Below are 15,848 nucleotides of genomic sequence, written 5' to 3'. Positions count from 1 at the left end.
AAGATAAAGGTTTTTGGGTTTAAAGTACATTAGAACTCAAAACTTAAACTAACATTTAGAATGACAGCTAAAACAATCCATTGTTACGGTACAGAATTTTTTTTTTTTTTTGCCTCTCACTGTTGTGGCCTCTCCCGTTGCGGAGCACAGGCTCCGGACGCATAGGCTCAGCGGCCATGGCTTACAGGCCCAGCCGCTCCGCGGCATGTGGGATCCTCCTGGACCGGGGCACAAACCTGTGTCCCCTGCATCGGCAGGCGGACTCTCAACCACTGCGCCACCAGGGAAGCCCCTATGGTACAGAATTTTTATGCTTCATTTTATTTATTCTTAATGTAATTATAGTGTACATTATGTGTTATGTAATTTTACGTACAAAAAGTACAATGAATTTTGTTTTATTGTGAAGCTTTAAATATAAATTGCAGAGTGCTTCAGTAAAAAGAAACTACTATATATTGTTGTTTGTTATTATGTAAGTGTAATACTTTCAATTGTAAAAGTGAAATTCAAATGTCTGTAATCTAACTATAAATTGTCAGATTTCTCAAAAGGACACTGTCAGGGAAATTTGAAAATATACACATTAAGAGTAATTTTAAAATTATATCCTATTTTAATAATAACAGCTATAATAAACAAAATTTTTCTTTTTAAATAGCAGCTTTAGTATATGTGTCATATTTTATAGTACCAACATCCTAATATAAACCATTCTTTTACTTAACATAACATACATATTTGCCACAGAAGGCTTTTCAAATCAATTGCAAAATGTGCATTAGATATTGACTTAGAGTGAATTGCCTTTTTTATCCTGATTCACAACACCTATTCCTGTTCAGTATTCTTTGTCTTGAATGAAAAGAAGTCTACATTTATAAAGATATAGGAAAGATTATCCCACTATTTAGTAAAATGTTTTAGTTTGGCACTCTTAATAATTTATTGAAAAGCCTTTTGGAATATTTCATGAGGGTTTTTTAAACAGTTTTTTCACTGCCTTTTTATTATTGACATAGCCTAAACCAAACTCAGATAGCTTTGGAAATCAGATTTTTTAGTATTAAGAAGGTCCAGCAATTTTGATTTCTGAAAAAATATGAAACTTTTCCTACCCAACACCCCACTCAGGTTCTTTAGTCTTTTATTCATTCAACACACACACACGCCCCCCACATGCATACACACAGTCACATACATACATGCATACATTGTGCTAAACACTGTGGAAGCTTAAAAAGTCAGAGACTATATCCTAGCTGGAAGTAGAAGACAAACAAAACTTGAATAATAGTATATGCAGGTTGAAGTTAATACAAATTACACATGAGTGTCAGGGACATAAATGGAGGGGTGTGAAGTTTGGTTAGGGAAAGGTTCCTGGAGGAGGAGTTTTTGAGTCAGATTTGGAAGGATGATTTGTTGGGTGGTGAGGGTAGAAAACAAGAATGGGGTTATTTCTGCATCCTCAGTGCTAAGAATAGGGATGGAAGTATTGCTGTCTAGAGTAGGCTATTCCTTGTGTCAATTCAATTTTCCGGTGTCTTAGATCTTCTAAACACCAAGCATTTAGCATGAGAAAGATGGGTCTGTGATTGTATATATAAGAATCATCCTTATGACAGACAAACTGTACTGCCACATGCCACAAAATGAACTTACTTAAAATCAGCAAGGAAGCCATGGTTGTTGAAATGAAGAATATCATGGGAATTTCTCTCTGACAGTCATTCAAGGCAGTAGGTCTGTTTTAATTGATAGTGTAACATCAAGAACATAGATTTGGTTCAGGGCAACTACAAACTATATCACTTAATGAGCCTTAAATATAGCCATTATTTTTATATCAATAGCACAAGAGAAAACCAAAAGTCCTTAACCATGGACCATTTTATCATATTTTAGGACTTTTTAAAAAAATCAGGTTATAGTAGGCACTAAGTTTTATTGAAAAATATTTAAACCTGATGAAGGCTTTCCTTATTTCTTAAAAGTGCGATTTTTTCAAAGCACATTGCACATTGATTTTATTTTTAAATTTCCCAGTTTTTTTTCCTGGTTTTTCAAATTGTACCAAAACATAAGACTGTGATATTTTGCTATGGCTTCAATGTGGGTAAATTAGGGAAAGGATGTATCATTCATTTAGTGCCCATGCTATGCATTTTAAAATAGGCATTATTTAATTTAATCCTGGCCCCAGTGCCAAGAAGTAATTGACCAGCCTAACACGACTTTGGACAAAGCTGGTAACTGAACACAGGTCTGTCTGCCTCCCAAGCTGAGCTCTTTCTCTTATACCTGCACTATAACATAAAACTGGCAAAGTGTATTTTTACTTCTCGAGATGCCACATGTGCCAAGAATAAATCAAGTGATGTTAAAGCATAATAGCATATTTTAAAGAAGCTTTGAAAATATATATTTTCACCCTGACAGTGACCCTTGTTGTAATTTATGGTTTGGGGAAATAATATTATGTAAGTATAATTCAAAGTTGTCAAAACCTAAGACATTTAGAAATAATTTTTATTATTCATTTTGTTAATAACTTAATTTTTGGAAATTCAGTTCCCTTATTTGGTGTTTCCTTTTAACTGAGAAGTCTAAAACAAACAAAACCTTGTGTGTTATCCTGATATAGTTGAATAAATGAATATGTGTCGTTGTTCTTATATGGATAGTAATATGAATGTGACATGCACAAATTGTCCTCTTATAATTTTCAGATAAGTGTAAGTAAACATTTATGTGATAACTATTAAAGTGGACATTTTATTTCAATCTATAGTTGGTATTTTTTATAATGTTAGCAAATTTCCATTTAATGTCTTGCAAGGTTATTTTCTATGTGAAGTGCAGTTTTGAAAAGCTTGTAATAAATAAGCTGTAAATCCCTAGGCAAGGATAGAGAACCCAGAAACTGAATAATACCTGTATAAGGCTTAAGTAGTTAATAAATATAGCATTTCAAATAAATGGATAAAAGAGGGACTATTTAATATATATTTCAATTGTTGATGTGGGAAAAAAGGCCCCTGCCATCATAAAAATAAATTCCAAATGGATTAAACATCTAAATGTAAAAAGCAGAATCACATGTGTATTGAAAGAAAATTTTAATCATGTTTAAGACATTAGGATAAGGAAGATCTTTTCTATATAGAAACAAAAAGCAAAACTATATCAAAATTTAAAATGTCTTAGAACTCGGATGTCATAATGAAAGTTAAAGAGGGAGAGAAATTTAAAAATATTCCTAACTTGTGTAACAGAAAAAAAATTTAAAACAAATACAAAGCATGCCTACAAATCAACAAGAAAAAGGTAAACTAATGTATGGGAGGAAAAACCTTTCCTTTACCCTCTTAGATTCTGAGGCTGGGCCTGAGAATTAAACTTACAAAAGAGATTAACAGGAGCAAAGCATACAAATTTTTTTTGACGTTAATATTTTTACATGTACACAGAGGTTAATATATATGAAATATAAACCCAAAGGAATGGATAGGCTTGAGCGCATGTATACCATTTTAGCAAAGAATGACAAACTGGAGAATGAAGAGACAGGAAAAAGGGGCTTGAGCTAGGGTTGGTAAATTGTGGAAACTAGTGAAATACAACTTTTTTTTGTTTTTAATTTTTGGCTGTGTCAGGTCTTTGCTGCTCGCGGGCTTTCTTTAGTTGTGGCGAGCGGGGGCTACTCTTCGTTGCACTGCTAGGGCTTCTCCTTGCGGTGGCTTCTCATTGCAGAGCGTGGGCTCTAGGTGTGCGGGCTTCAGTAGTTCTGGCATGTGGGCTCAGTAGTTGTGGCTCGCAGGCTCTAGAGCGCAGGCTCAGTAGTTGTGGCGCACGGGCTTAGTTGCTCCACAGCATGTGGGATTTTCCTGGACCAGGGATCAAACCCGTGTCCCCTGCATTGGCAGGCAGATTCTTAACCACTGTGCCACCAGGGAAGTCCCAGGGTTATTTTAATGGATTTTTTTTATACAGATTAATCTTGATGTTGGATCCCTATCTCCAGTGATAAGAATGTTCTCCTCGTCCTCGTATAGGGAGGGCATCTTTCTCAAGGGAAATTTTATGCCCTGCTTTGGGTAGTAAGGGGGAAGTCAGAGAGCCTTTCCTGTATTTGCTTTTTCTCAATTGCCTTCAGCTTAATCAGCATGCCACAGTGATATTTTGGGATGGCATGTTCTGATACCCTTCACTACCTATTAGAAAAATGGGTAAATTATATAAACAGGTTATTCACAGAAGAGGAAATACAAAAGGCCAATAAACATAAAATTATCCTGAACCTCACTAGTAATCAGGGAAATGCAAATTTAAGCAATGAGATAGTTTAATCAGATTCAGAAATGTGGAGGATATGGAGTGTTGGCAAGGGTAAGGTAAGTGGATATTTTCATGCTGTGCTGCTAGGAGTGTAAAGTCCTCCAGCCATTTTGGGGGGCAATTTTGGAGTGTGATATGGCACATTCTGATTTTGGGTTAAGAATGGCAGGTATAGCACACCTTAACTTTTGCCCCTTTCCGAAACTCAGTAAAATGACAAGAAAGACTTTTTTTTTTTTTTCAAGCGGCATAAACAAGAACAGCAAGAATGTAAAGGACCAAACAGCATCAACATTTTGGACATTGGAAAGCTGATAGAGAAACAAAAACTAATTTGGCAAACACAAGAAGGCTGAAAACAGGAATGTGGAAAGCAAAGAAGCAATCCTTTCCAACACAACTCCCCCTAAAAAGGCTTAGAAATTGATAGTAGCAGGTACCTCTAGGACTTGGAGTGAAGTCTTTTTGCTTCAAAGTTTGTTTGCAATTTAAATCAAATTCCCCCTAATTCTATACTACTAAGCAATTTCCTCTCCCCCCACCTCAAGGAAGATTGGAGGCTAGTTTAGATTTACCATGAAATTAAGTAATCTTTAGGTTCAGAGCCTAGCACTGTCATGGGTCCCTTCCAAGGCCCTGGGAGGGGCCCAAGAAATGTGTTCAAATGGGTCATTTTTTGGTTGGTTTTAATTTTTTTAACTAAGTTATTTTTTATTCTCTGTCTCAAAGCCCCCAAATTTCATAAGTTTCAGACACTGCAAAACTGGGATCTGCTGCTGACTAGAGGATTATTATGTGAGGAGGATAAAATAGGATCTCTACTCAAAAGAAACTAGACATTGTTAAGCCAGGGTCCTATACTAAAAAGAGAGGGATTTAGCAAAGCTTTATGTACAGTGAAGTTTGTATACTAAAAGTTCACATTCCCAGACTCCTCTAACCTAGTTTAAAGAATGCTGGCAACCAAGATTTACCCTCTAGGCAGTAGATTTTAAAAGCCGTTTCTTAAAAATTTGACTCCCCAAAGAAAAGACCTAATGATACTGAATCTAGAGTCCCCAAACAAAGGTTCCTGTGAGATTACCCTACAATGCAGTGCACAATTGCTGAGCCTCCTTTCCTTAGCACCTTCACACATGGAATTGTAAAGTCTTCTACTCTTAAGTTTAAATATATACACCAAGAGCCAGCATCTTATGGAAAACTAAAAGAATAAACTAAAAGAATAAACTAAAAGAATAAAACTAAAAGAAATAAGTGGGAAAAAAAGCCCTCTTAAAGTAGTAAGAGAATTTAACAAAGTAGCAGGATATAAAATTCACATAAAAAATATACAGTCTTCACCAAAGAAGATATACAGATGGCAAATAAGCATATGAAAAGATGCTCCATATCATATGTCATCAGGGAAGTGCAAATAAAAGTGAGATATCACTACAGACCTACTGGGATGGCCAAAATCCAGGACACTGACAACACCAAATGGTGGTGAGAATGTGGAGCAACAGGAACTCATTCATTGCTGGTGAGAATGCAAAATGATACAGCCACTTTGGAAGAATATTGGCACATTCTTACAAGACATATTCTTACCAAATGATCTGATTGTGCTCCTTGGTATTTACCCAAATGAAGTAAAGATGCATGGCCACACAAAAATCTGCACATGGATGTTTATAGCAGCTTTATTCATAATTGCCAAATCTTGGAATCAAACAAGATGTCCTTCAGTAGATGAATGGATAAACTGTGGTACATCTAGACAATAGCGTATTATTTGGTGCTAAAAAAGAAATCAGCTATTTGGGAGTGGCCAAGATGTCAGAGTAGGTAAATCCTGAGCTCACCTCCTCCCATAGGCACACCAAAATTACAACTAGATTATCTACAGAGCAACTATTGATGAGAAGGACCAGCAAACTAGCAGAAAAAATATACAACTAAAAATGTAAAGAAGGAACCACAGTGAGACAGGTAGGAGGGGCAGAAATGTCGTATAATTAATACCTGTACCCACCAGTGGGCGATTCACAAATAGGAGAATAATTACAACTGCAGAGTTTTTCTTCAAAGAGTGAGGGATCTGAGCCCTGCATTGGGCTTCTCAGCCCAGGGCTTCTGCACTAGGAAGACAAGCCCTCAGAATGTTTGGCTTTGAAGGCCAGCAGAGTTTACTTTGGGGAGACCCTTTTGGGAAATAGAGACTCCACTCTTAAAGGGCACACACAAAATCTCACATGCTTTGGGACCCAAGGCAGAAGCAGTATTTGAAAGGAGCCTGGGTCCAGACCTCCCTGCTGATCTTGGAGAGCCTCCTGGAGAGAAAGGAGGCAATGGGAGATCCCATTGGGACAGACACTGACTGCAGCCATTTGGGGGAGTCATTCTACCATGAGGACACATGTGTTGGCAAGATGAACTTAATAGATGTATATAGAACATTCCATCCAAAAGCAGCAGCACCTACTGCTGCTTTTCAAGTGCACATGGGACATGCTCCAGGATAGATCACATGCCAGGCCACAAAACAAATCACAGTAAGTATAAGAAAACGGAAATATCAAGCACCTTTTCCAACCACAATGCTGTGAGACTAGAAATCAACTGTAAGAAAAAAAAAAACTGCAAAAAATACAAACATGTGGAGGCTAAATAATATGCTGCTAAACAACTAATGGATCACGTGATGAAATCAAAGAGGAAATCAAATAATACCTGGAGGGACTTCCTTGGTGGTGCCGTGGTTAAGAATCTACCTGCCATTGCAGGGGACACAGGTTTGAGCCCTGGTCCAGGAAGTTCCCACGTGCCGTGGAGCAACTAAGCCCGTGTGCCAAAACTATTGAGCCTGCGCTCTAGAGCCCACGAGCCACAACTATGGCGCCTGTGTGCCACAACTACTGAAGCCTGTGTGCCTAGAGACTGTGCTCCACAACCAGAGAAGCCACCGCAATGAGAAGCACACACACTGCAACAAAGAGTAGCCCCTGCTCGCCGCAACTAGAGAAAGCCTGTGTGCAGCCACGAAGACCGAACACAGCCAAAACTTAAAATAAAAAAATTTTAAAAATACCTGGAGACAAATGAAAAAGCAGTTCTAAAAGGAAAGTTTACAGCCATGCAAACCTACATTAGGAAATAGGAAATATCTCAAGTAAACAACCTAACCTTATATCTAAAGGAACTAAAAGGAGAATAAACAAAACCCAAAGTTATTAGATAGAAAGAAATCATAAAGAACAGAGCAGAAATAAATGAAATAGAGACTAAAAAAAAAATAGAAAAGATCAAAGAAACAAAGATCTAGTTCTTGAAGAGATAAACAAAATTGACAAATCTTTAGCCAGACTCATCCACAAGAAAAGAGAGAGGGCCCAAATCAATAAAATCAGAAATGAAAAAGGAGAAGTTACAACTGACACTACAGAAACATAATGGATCATAAGAGATTACTACAAACAGCTACACAGCAATAAAATGAAAAACCTAGAAGAAATGTACAATCTCCCAATATTGAACCAGGAAGAAACAGAAAATACGAACAGACCAGTAATGAAATTGAATTAGTAACAAAAAAAAATCCCAACAAACAAATGCCAACACCAGATGGCTTCACAAGTGAATTCTACCAAACATTTAGAGATAAGTTAACACCTATCCTTCTCAAACTATTCCAAAAAATTGCAGAAGAAGGTACCCTTCTGCACTCAATCCACGAGGTCAGCATCACCCTGATACCAAAATCAGAGAGAGAATGTCAAACAGAGAAAGGCAAATACTGTATAATTTCACTCATATGTGGAATCTTAAAAAACAAAATAGGCAGTCGCTGCAGGTGTTAGCTCTGGTGCAGGCAGCTCTGACTGAGCTTCCACTCGTGGACGGACCGACGGACTGACGAGGTGCCGCGCTCCCACCGGCCTCCTCCGACCGCCCAGCGGCAGGCGACCGCCCTGGGCGATGCAGCCGGCAACGCTGCAGAGCCCAAGCCCGCAGGCGGCCGCCTGGCGATGACTTTTCAAGATTTTTCTCCTTTTTGCAGGACTTCTGGTTAAAGTTCCCGTGGGGTTGTATTCTTCCTGAAAATTACTGCTTTTCCAAAGCCTCCTGTTAATGTCCCCTGAGGACAGTGGCTTTTGCGCGACCATTGTCGCGGTGGTGGGCCTGCATGTGGTGCTGGCGGGGTTCGTGTTCATCGTGTGGAAGGAGGGGATGCCTGAATGACGAGAAGAGAAAAACGAGCAGCGCAGCCCTTGCTTCCAAAGCTGCAGGCGTGGGGGGCCGGGAAGTCCTGAAAGGGGTTTTCTTGTCCGTGTTTAAAAAGAAAAAGTGTGGGGTTTTTTTTTTTTTTTTCTGTTTAAGAGGGGAGGGAAATTAAGTATTTACTGCAGCTTACACTGGTAGAAATGCGGGCGCGGGGAGGGCTGACATTTTTCTCCACTGCCTGTTAAGGTGCCAAGTGCTTTTCGTTCTGGACATAATGCTTTTGACCGAGATCATGTCTGACTAATGTAAATATTAGTGTCAGAATAGAAGCTAAGATAAAGTAACACTAATTAGTAGGTTTAGAATTTATTTCATATTAAAATACGTGTCGTGATGTAATTTTTCTGGCTTGGCTCGAGCGACAGTTTTAAGGGTGCACCCTCATTGATGCTGCTCACAGAGACGTGGATGTGTTGTTACTGCTTTCCAACTCTGCCTACTACGTGGCCTATTATGATGATGAAGTTGACAAAGTAAACCAGTATCAACGACTAAGTCTAGAAGACCTGGAAAAAAATTGAAATAGGTCCTGAACCCACTCTTTTTGGTAAGGCAGAGTTCTGCTGCGTGCGACTGCACTACAGATATAAAGAAGCAAGTGGCTATTCCCTAACCCTGAGAGCTGTAATGCTCAATGCAGAAGAGGATGGAAAAGATACCCTTCAGTGCATTGCAGAGATGCTGCAGATCACCAAGGAAGCCATGGGATTAGATGTACCTATAATAGAGAAAAAGCTTGAGAGGAAGAGCAGTAAACCTCATGAAGACATCATTGGCACCAGATCTCAAAACCAAGGCTCTTTGGCCCAGGGGAAAATTTTTTAATGAGCAAATTTTCATCTCTAAATCAAAAAGTGAAACAGACCAAATCCAATGTAAATATTGTCATTCTACGAAAGCTAGGAAACTTTACAAAACCTGAAATGAAAGTTAACTTTCTGAAACCAAACTTAAAAGTAAATCTTTGGAAATCAGATAGTAGTCTTGAAACCATGGAAAACACTAGTGTGATGGATAATGAAGCCCAGGCTGAGTCAGACAGGGAAATGTGTTCAGATAATGACTCATACCACTCTGATGAATTCCTTACAAATTCCAAGTCTGATGAAGACAGGCAGCTAGCAAACTCTTTAGAGAATGTAGGGCCAGTAGACTATGTTCTTCCTAGTTGTGGTATTATTGCTTCAATACCTCGATTAGGCGGTCCATCCCAGTCTATTAGCAGCACTGATATTAGCGTTCATGTTCCTTCAGAGGTTACGCTTGCTCATGAAAGTGGGCTTGGAAAAGGCTATGCGTCTTCTTTGAAGAAAAGTCCTTCTGCTGACGACATACACACATTGACTGGCTTTACCTAGCCTGTGGATATTTATTGCCACAGATTTGTTCAAGATGCATAAAACAAGATGACCCAGCTGTCAGAAACCAGGTCTGTTTCTTAGCAGGCTAGTGAGGAAGGAAATCAAATGACCAATCGAGTTTCTAACGAAGAAACTCACTTTGAATCAACGGAACAGATACCTTCTCGACCATCTCAATTAGATGTGTCTTTTTCTGCAGCAGGCCCACATCTTTTGTCAGTCGAACCAGTGCATTCAGTTGTATCTCAAAAGACCCCCAGCTCCGAATCTGGCACACCTGAACTTGAGAGAAGGCTTCACGTAACTCCTTCTCCTTCAGAGGGCTGTAGCAGCAGAGCAGTCTCTCCCTTTGCAAAGATTCGAAGTTGCATGGTCCAGGTTGCTAATATTACCCAAGCTGGATTAACCTAGGGGATAAACTTTGCAGTGGCAAAGGTTCAGAAGAACGCTGCAGAACCCGAAGTAGTTAATGAAGTCCCGCAGAATGAACTTAAAAATATGTTTACTCAATGCCAGACACGAATAATTCAGATTTAGTGTTTAGCCACACAGAATCATGTGGCTTTTATTTAATCCAAAAAAAAAGGAGGAGTCATATAACCTGTACTGTCTTTGAATCTACGGATCCCAAATTCTAATTATGTTTATTTGGAAAGGTTTTAAAAAGAGACTGAACCTGAGCAGATTTCCAAATTTGAGAGCTAGGACAATGGAAGTGCATCACCCTAGAATGTGTAGACCTAAATAGGTTATACACTACAGAGCAGTTTGTCTCTCTTAACGTAATTCAAGAATACATTGCTTTGGGACATAATGACCTGAATCTTTTTTGGAGTGGGGTGGGTGGGTAGAATGTATGAAGTAGACACAAAGGGTGGACATGGATCCATTTAGGTGATTAGCATTTTTCATAATTTGTTTTTTTCTGTTTGTCAGTTAATTTCTGTGTGTTTCCTCTACAAGGTAAATACTTAGTTTTTAGTGACTTCAAAGTGTTACTAGTATGGAGAAGCATTTTAATATAAAAACTAGCGGTTTAGTTTTTGATGGCTTAACCATTCCCTATAAAGAGTTAATTGAGGGCTAATGGCACTACAGTCAAGAAATGAATGTCCATTTGATCCTGATCTTCCCTACATTCTACCTAAACAAATTAAAAATACTGCTACCTTGTACACCCCAAAGTCTAGGAGCATTAAGACTTGCCAGTCATAAAACCTGAGATGTGAATAGCAGCACCTATTAATTTTGCTCTATTTTCAGAAATGTTAAGAATGTATACATATTGGATACTGGTAATGCATTCCATAACATCCTGTGTAGATGAGCACAACTATCGAAAATTTAGTCTGAAGCACAATTGTGCTAAAATTTTAGGTTTTATGACTGTAACCTTTACCACATAGAATCAGGGCCTTGTCTGTAAGCCTATACAGTAAGAAAGTTGCACACCTTCTTCCAAACAAATATTGGTCTGTCTGATATCTTAAGAGCTTTACTCTGTTGAAGTGATTCTCAGCTAAACATTATGTCTGCTGTAACTTTGATATTTCTACTTTTGTTATTTATTAGTGGTATCTTTTTTTGAAGTGTCAGATGTTGTGACTATTTAAAATAAATATCATTATAATTTAAGTGAAAAAAAATGAAAAAAGAAAACAAACTGTGTTATAGTTACAGAGAATAAACAGGAGGTTCGGGGTGGGGGGAGGAAAGGGAGGAAAGAAATAGGTGAGGAAGATTAATAGGTATAAACTTCCAGTTGCAAAACAAATGAGTCAAGGGTATGAAATGTACACTGTGGGGAATATAGTCAGCAACTTTGTAATATCTTTGTGGTGACATATTGTAACTATACTTATCATGGTAATCATTTTGAAATGTATAGAAATATCGGATTACTCTGTTGTGTAACAGGAACTAACGTAGTGTTGTTGGTCAATTATACATCAAAAACAAGCAAACTAACTAACTCATAGAAAAGGAGATCAGATTTGTGGTTACCAGAGTCAGGGAGTGGGAGAGGGGGAATTAGATGAAGACAGTCAGAAGGTACAAACTCCCAGTTATAAGATAAATTATTACTAGGGATATAATATACAACGTGATAAATATAATTAACACTGCTGTATGTCATATATCAAAGTTGTTAAGAAAGTAAGTCCTAAGGGTTCTCACCACAAGAAAAAGTTTTTTATATTTCTTTAATTCTGTATCTATATGATATGATGGATTTCACTAAACTTATTGTGATAATCATTTCATGATGTATGTAAGTCAAATCATTATGCTGTATACCTTATACAGTGCTGCATATCAATGATATCTCAATAAAACTGGAAGAAGAAAAAGAAATGAGCTATCAAGCCATGAATAGATATGGAGAAAACTCAAACTGATATTACTTAGTGAAAGAAGCCATTCTGAAAAGGCTACATACTATATGGTTCTAGTCGTATGACATTCTGGAAAAGGCAAAACTATGGATAAAGTAAAAAGATCAGTGGTTGCCAGGGGTTGGGGTCCGGGGCAGGTATGGATAGGTGGAGCAGAAAGGATTTTTAGGGTTGTAAAAATACTCTCTGTAATATTATCACGATGGATACAAGTCATTGTACCTCTGTTCAAACCCATAGAATGTACAACACCAAGATAGAATCCTAAGGCAAACTATGAACTTTGCATGATTATGATGTGTCAATGTAGATTTATCAACTGTAACAAATGCACCACTCTGATGGGGGATGTTAATGACAGGGGAGGCTATGCATGTGCTTTTCTACACTAACTTTTTAAAAAATGTTTATCATTGAGGTATAATTTACATACCATAACAATCACCATGTTAAAGTGTATAATTCAGTACTTTTAAGTATATTCACTAAAGTGTGCAACCAACACCGCTATCTAATTCCAGAACATTTTTATCATCTTAAAAAGAAACTTTGTACCTATTAGCAATCATAGTTTTTGACAAGGAGACTCCATATCATAAAGATATCTATACTTCCTAAGCGATTTATAAATTTAGTGTCATTCAAAAAGGCATAAATACCAAAAGAATTCAAAGTTAAATAAATTGTAAGTTGGTGCCTACAGAGTCCTTTCAGGAAAGTTGGCGTGTTCCTGCCTTATGGGGTCTCTGATATACACTGAATGTTTTTGCCCCCCAGATTCATATGTTGAAACTGAATGTGCTGGTATTTGGACATGGGGCCTTTGGGAGATGATTAGGTCATGAGAGCAGGGCCTGCATGAATGGAATTTGTGCCCATATAAAAGAGTATCCAGAGAGTTCCCTTGCCCCTCTGCCATGTAAGGACACAATGAAAAAATGACTATCTACGAATGAGGAAGCAGGCCTTCACCAGACATGGAATCTCCCTTGATCTTGGACTTCCCAGTCTCCAGAACTGTAAGCAATAAATTTCTGTTGTCTATAAACCACCTAGTCTATGGTATTTTTGGTATAGAAGGCTGAAGGGACCAAGACAGCTCCAGACTGACAAATGGTAAGGAATTTTCCTTCCTGGCAGTCCAGATATACTCTTATATTTTGGAGACCTCAAGAATGAGGGATTTCCCCAAATTTATAGGTACTGTCTATGAAACCTGGTCAGAGAGTTGCTTGGGTTTGTTTTCTTAGCCTTGGAAGAGTAAATAGCAATGTATAAAATCCTTGTCTATAGAAGTGTAAATATATTTTTTTCTGGTGGAAGGACAATAGGGACCCTCTCACCCCAAAAAGCAAGTTTTAAGTCCCTCTGCAAATTCATTTCAGTATTTCTGATTTATAAATATCTCCATCCCTGCTTGCTGCAACTAGAGAAAGCCCACACGCAGCAACGAAGACCCAGCACAGCCAAAAATAAATAAAATTAAAAACTAAACAAGGGCTTCCCTGGTGGCGCAGTGGTTAAAGATCCACCTACCAATGCAGGGGACACAGGTTCAAGCCTGGGTCTGGGAAGATCCCACATCCCGTGTGCCACAACTACTGAGCCTGCACTCTGGAGCCCATGAGCCACAACTACTGAAGCAGGCGCGCCTAGAGCCTGTGCTCCACAACAAGAGAAGCCACCTCAATGAGAAGCCCGTGCACCACAATGAAGAGTAGCCCCTGCTCGCCGCAACTAGAGAAAGCCTGCATGCAGCAATGAAGACCCAACACAGCCAAAATAAATAAAATAAAATAAATTAATTTAAAAAAAAGCTTTTCAAAACAAAACAAACACCTGATTTTTCACCACAGATGGTTTAAGAAGCACTGCTTTAAATAACATGCTTTCTTCCATTGGGAAAGGAGGGGCCGAGCTGCAATGAGTTTCTGTTCCTCAGAAAAAAATAAACTCTGACTAACATGTTAAAAAAAAAAAAAAAAAAAACTTCATTCTTTAACTTTGCCTTTGAATCAGTTATGACATTTTCCTCGTTCTCTCATTAGGAATAAGTTAAGTAGAACCTTTGATACATGTATACTTTATAGCTATATCAGAGCTTGATTTTAATTTTTTTTTTTTGGTTTTTTTTTTAAGTATTTATTTATTTGGGTGCACCAGTGGCTTGCAGGCTCTTAATTCCCCGACCAGGGATCGAACCCATGTCGCCTGCAATGGAAGCGTGAAGTCCTAAACACTGGACCACCAGGGAATTCCCGTTTTTAACTGTTTTTGAAAATTATCTTTTAATATGACTTACTCCCATATTTGCCTGCTTATACAAAATTTATTTTATTTTTTTACAGAATTTATCATATGCCCAACTCTGTTTTGTTTTGCTTACATTATTTGTTCCTCACAACAAAGTACATAAAGTAAGTATTGGTGATAGCTTGCCATCCTCCACTCTTTTGTGGCAGATGGGGAACCTGAGACCAAAAGTTCACAGATGAATGAAATAGGATTAAAATCCAGGCAGCTTGATTCCAGAGTCTACACTCGTCACCACTACATTATACTCCCTATACATAGAGAAAACTGTCTTGAGCCTCTAAGATTTCTTAAGATGAATCTATAAATTAGTTTCTAATTTTGATTTGGCTTCCCTTGGAACTTGAAGATTAGCAAAAGCGTGCTAGGTTAACATCAGTATTTCCAGTGTGAGAGAGTTAGAGTTACAAACTTGGCATTCTTGTACTATCCCTCCCCCCAGTGAGTATGAGTTTAATCTTATATGATCATGGCTCTAGGCTATGGTAAAAACAAGACAACAGGCCCAAAATGGAGTTGCTTATTCTAAGCCCCATGTCACCAAACCAAGACAATTTAATTACAGTTTCAGCACTACCAGAAATGGAATCTTAAATCAGTCAATCAGAAATTGCCTGATCACCACTAGTTAGGTAATCTGCCTGATAGATCCCTGTAATCCCCTAAAAAAAAGCAACTTTGCAATAACCACCTGCTTTTTTACCTAGTATAACTTCTTTGTTCCTGCTCCCTTAAGGCTATAAAAGTCTTTCATTTTGTATAGCTCCCTGGAGCTCCTTTCTATCTGCTAGATTGGATGCGGCCTAATTCAAATTGAATTTTGCTCAAATAAACTCTTAACATTTTTAATATGCCTCAGTTTATCTTTTAACACCTATGATAAGAATGATTCTCTGGGCCTTCAAGTTAGAAAGCAGGTCCTATTGACCTTGGATAACCCTGGCTCACCTCACCATTTCTACCTTTCTTTACAATTTCTTGACTGATTACTCCATAATAGTTGATAATGATTAAGAATCTGTATTAAAAAGAAAAGATTAAATTATACTCAATAAAATTCTTAGGAAAATAGTAAGTCTGTAACACAGTTGAGAACTATTTGTATCCCAAATGATTAAAGTAGGTTTTAAAGCTTAAAGGAAGAAACAAACAGCTATCCAGAAAATTGCCA

The 15,848-nt window shown here is 37.9% G+C and overlaps 1 pseudogene across 1 annotated transcript; it reads left to right on the top strand.

The window, feature by feature from the left end:
• The first annotated feature begins 8,509 nt into the window (after positions 1-8,509).
• Positions 8,510-10,505, top strand: LOC309819835 (phosphatidylinositide phosphatase SAC2-like; annotated as a pseudogene). Its single transcript has 2 exons — positions 8,510-8,672; positions 8,980-10,505. The product of its transcript is annotated as a phosphatidylinositide phosphatase SAC2-like (transcript).
• The last annotated feature ends 5,343 nt before the right edge of the window (positions 10,506-15,848 follow it).

Source organism: Grampus griseus (assembly GCF_964374135.1).
Source record: "Grampus griseus genome assembly, chromosome: 3".
Taxonomy (NCBI): domain Eukaryota; kingdom Metazoa; phylum Chordata; class Mammalia; order Artiodactyla; family Delphinidae; genus Grampus; species Grampus griseus.
Note: the sequence above shows the minus strand (reverse complement) of the source record. Positions and strands in the feature narration are given on the sequence as shown.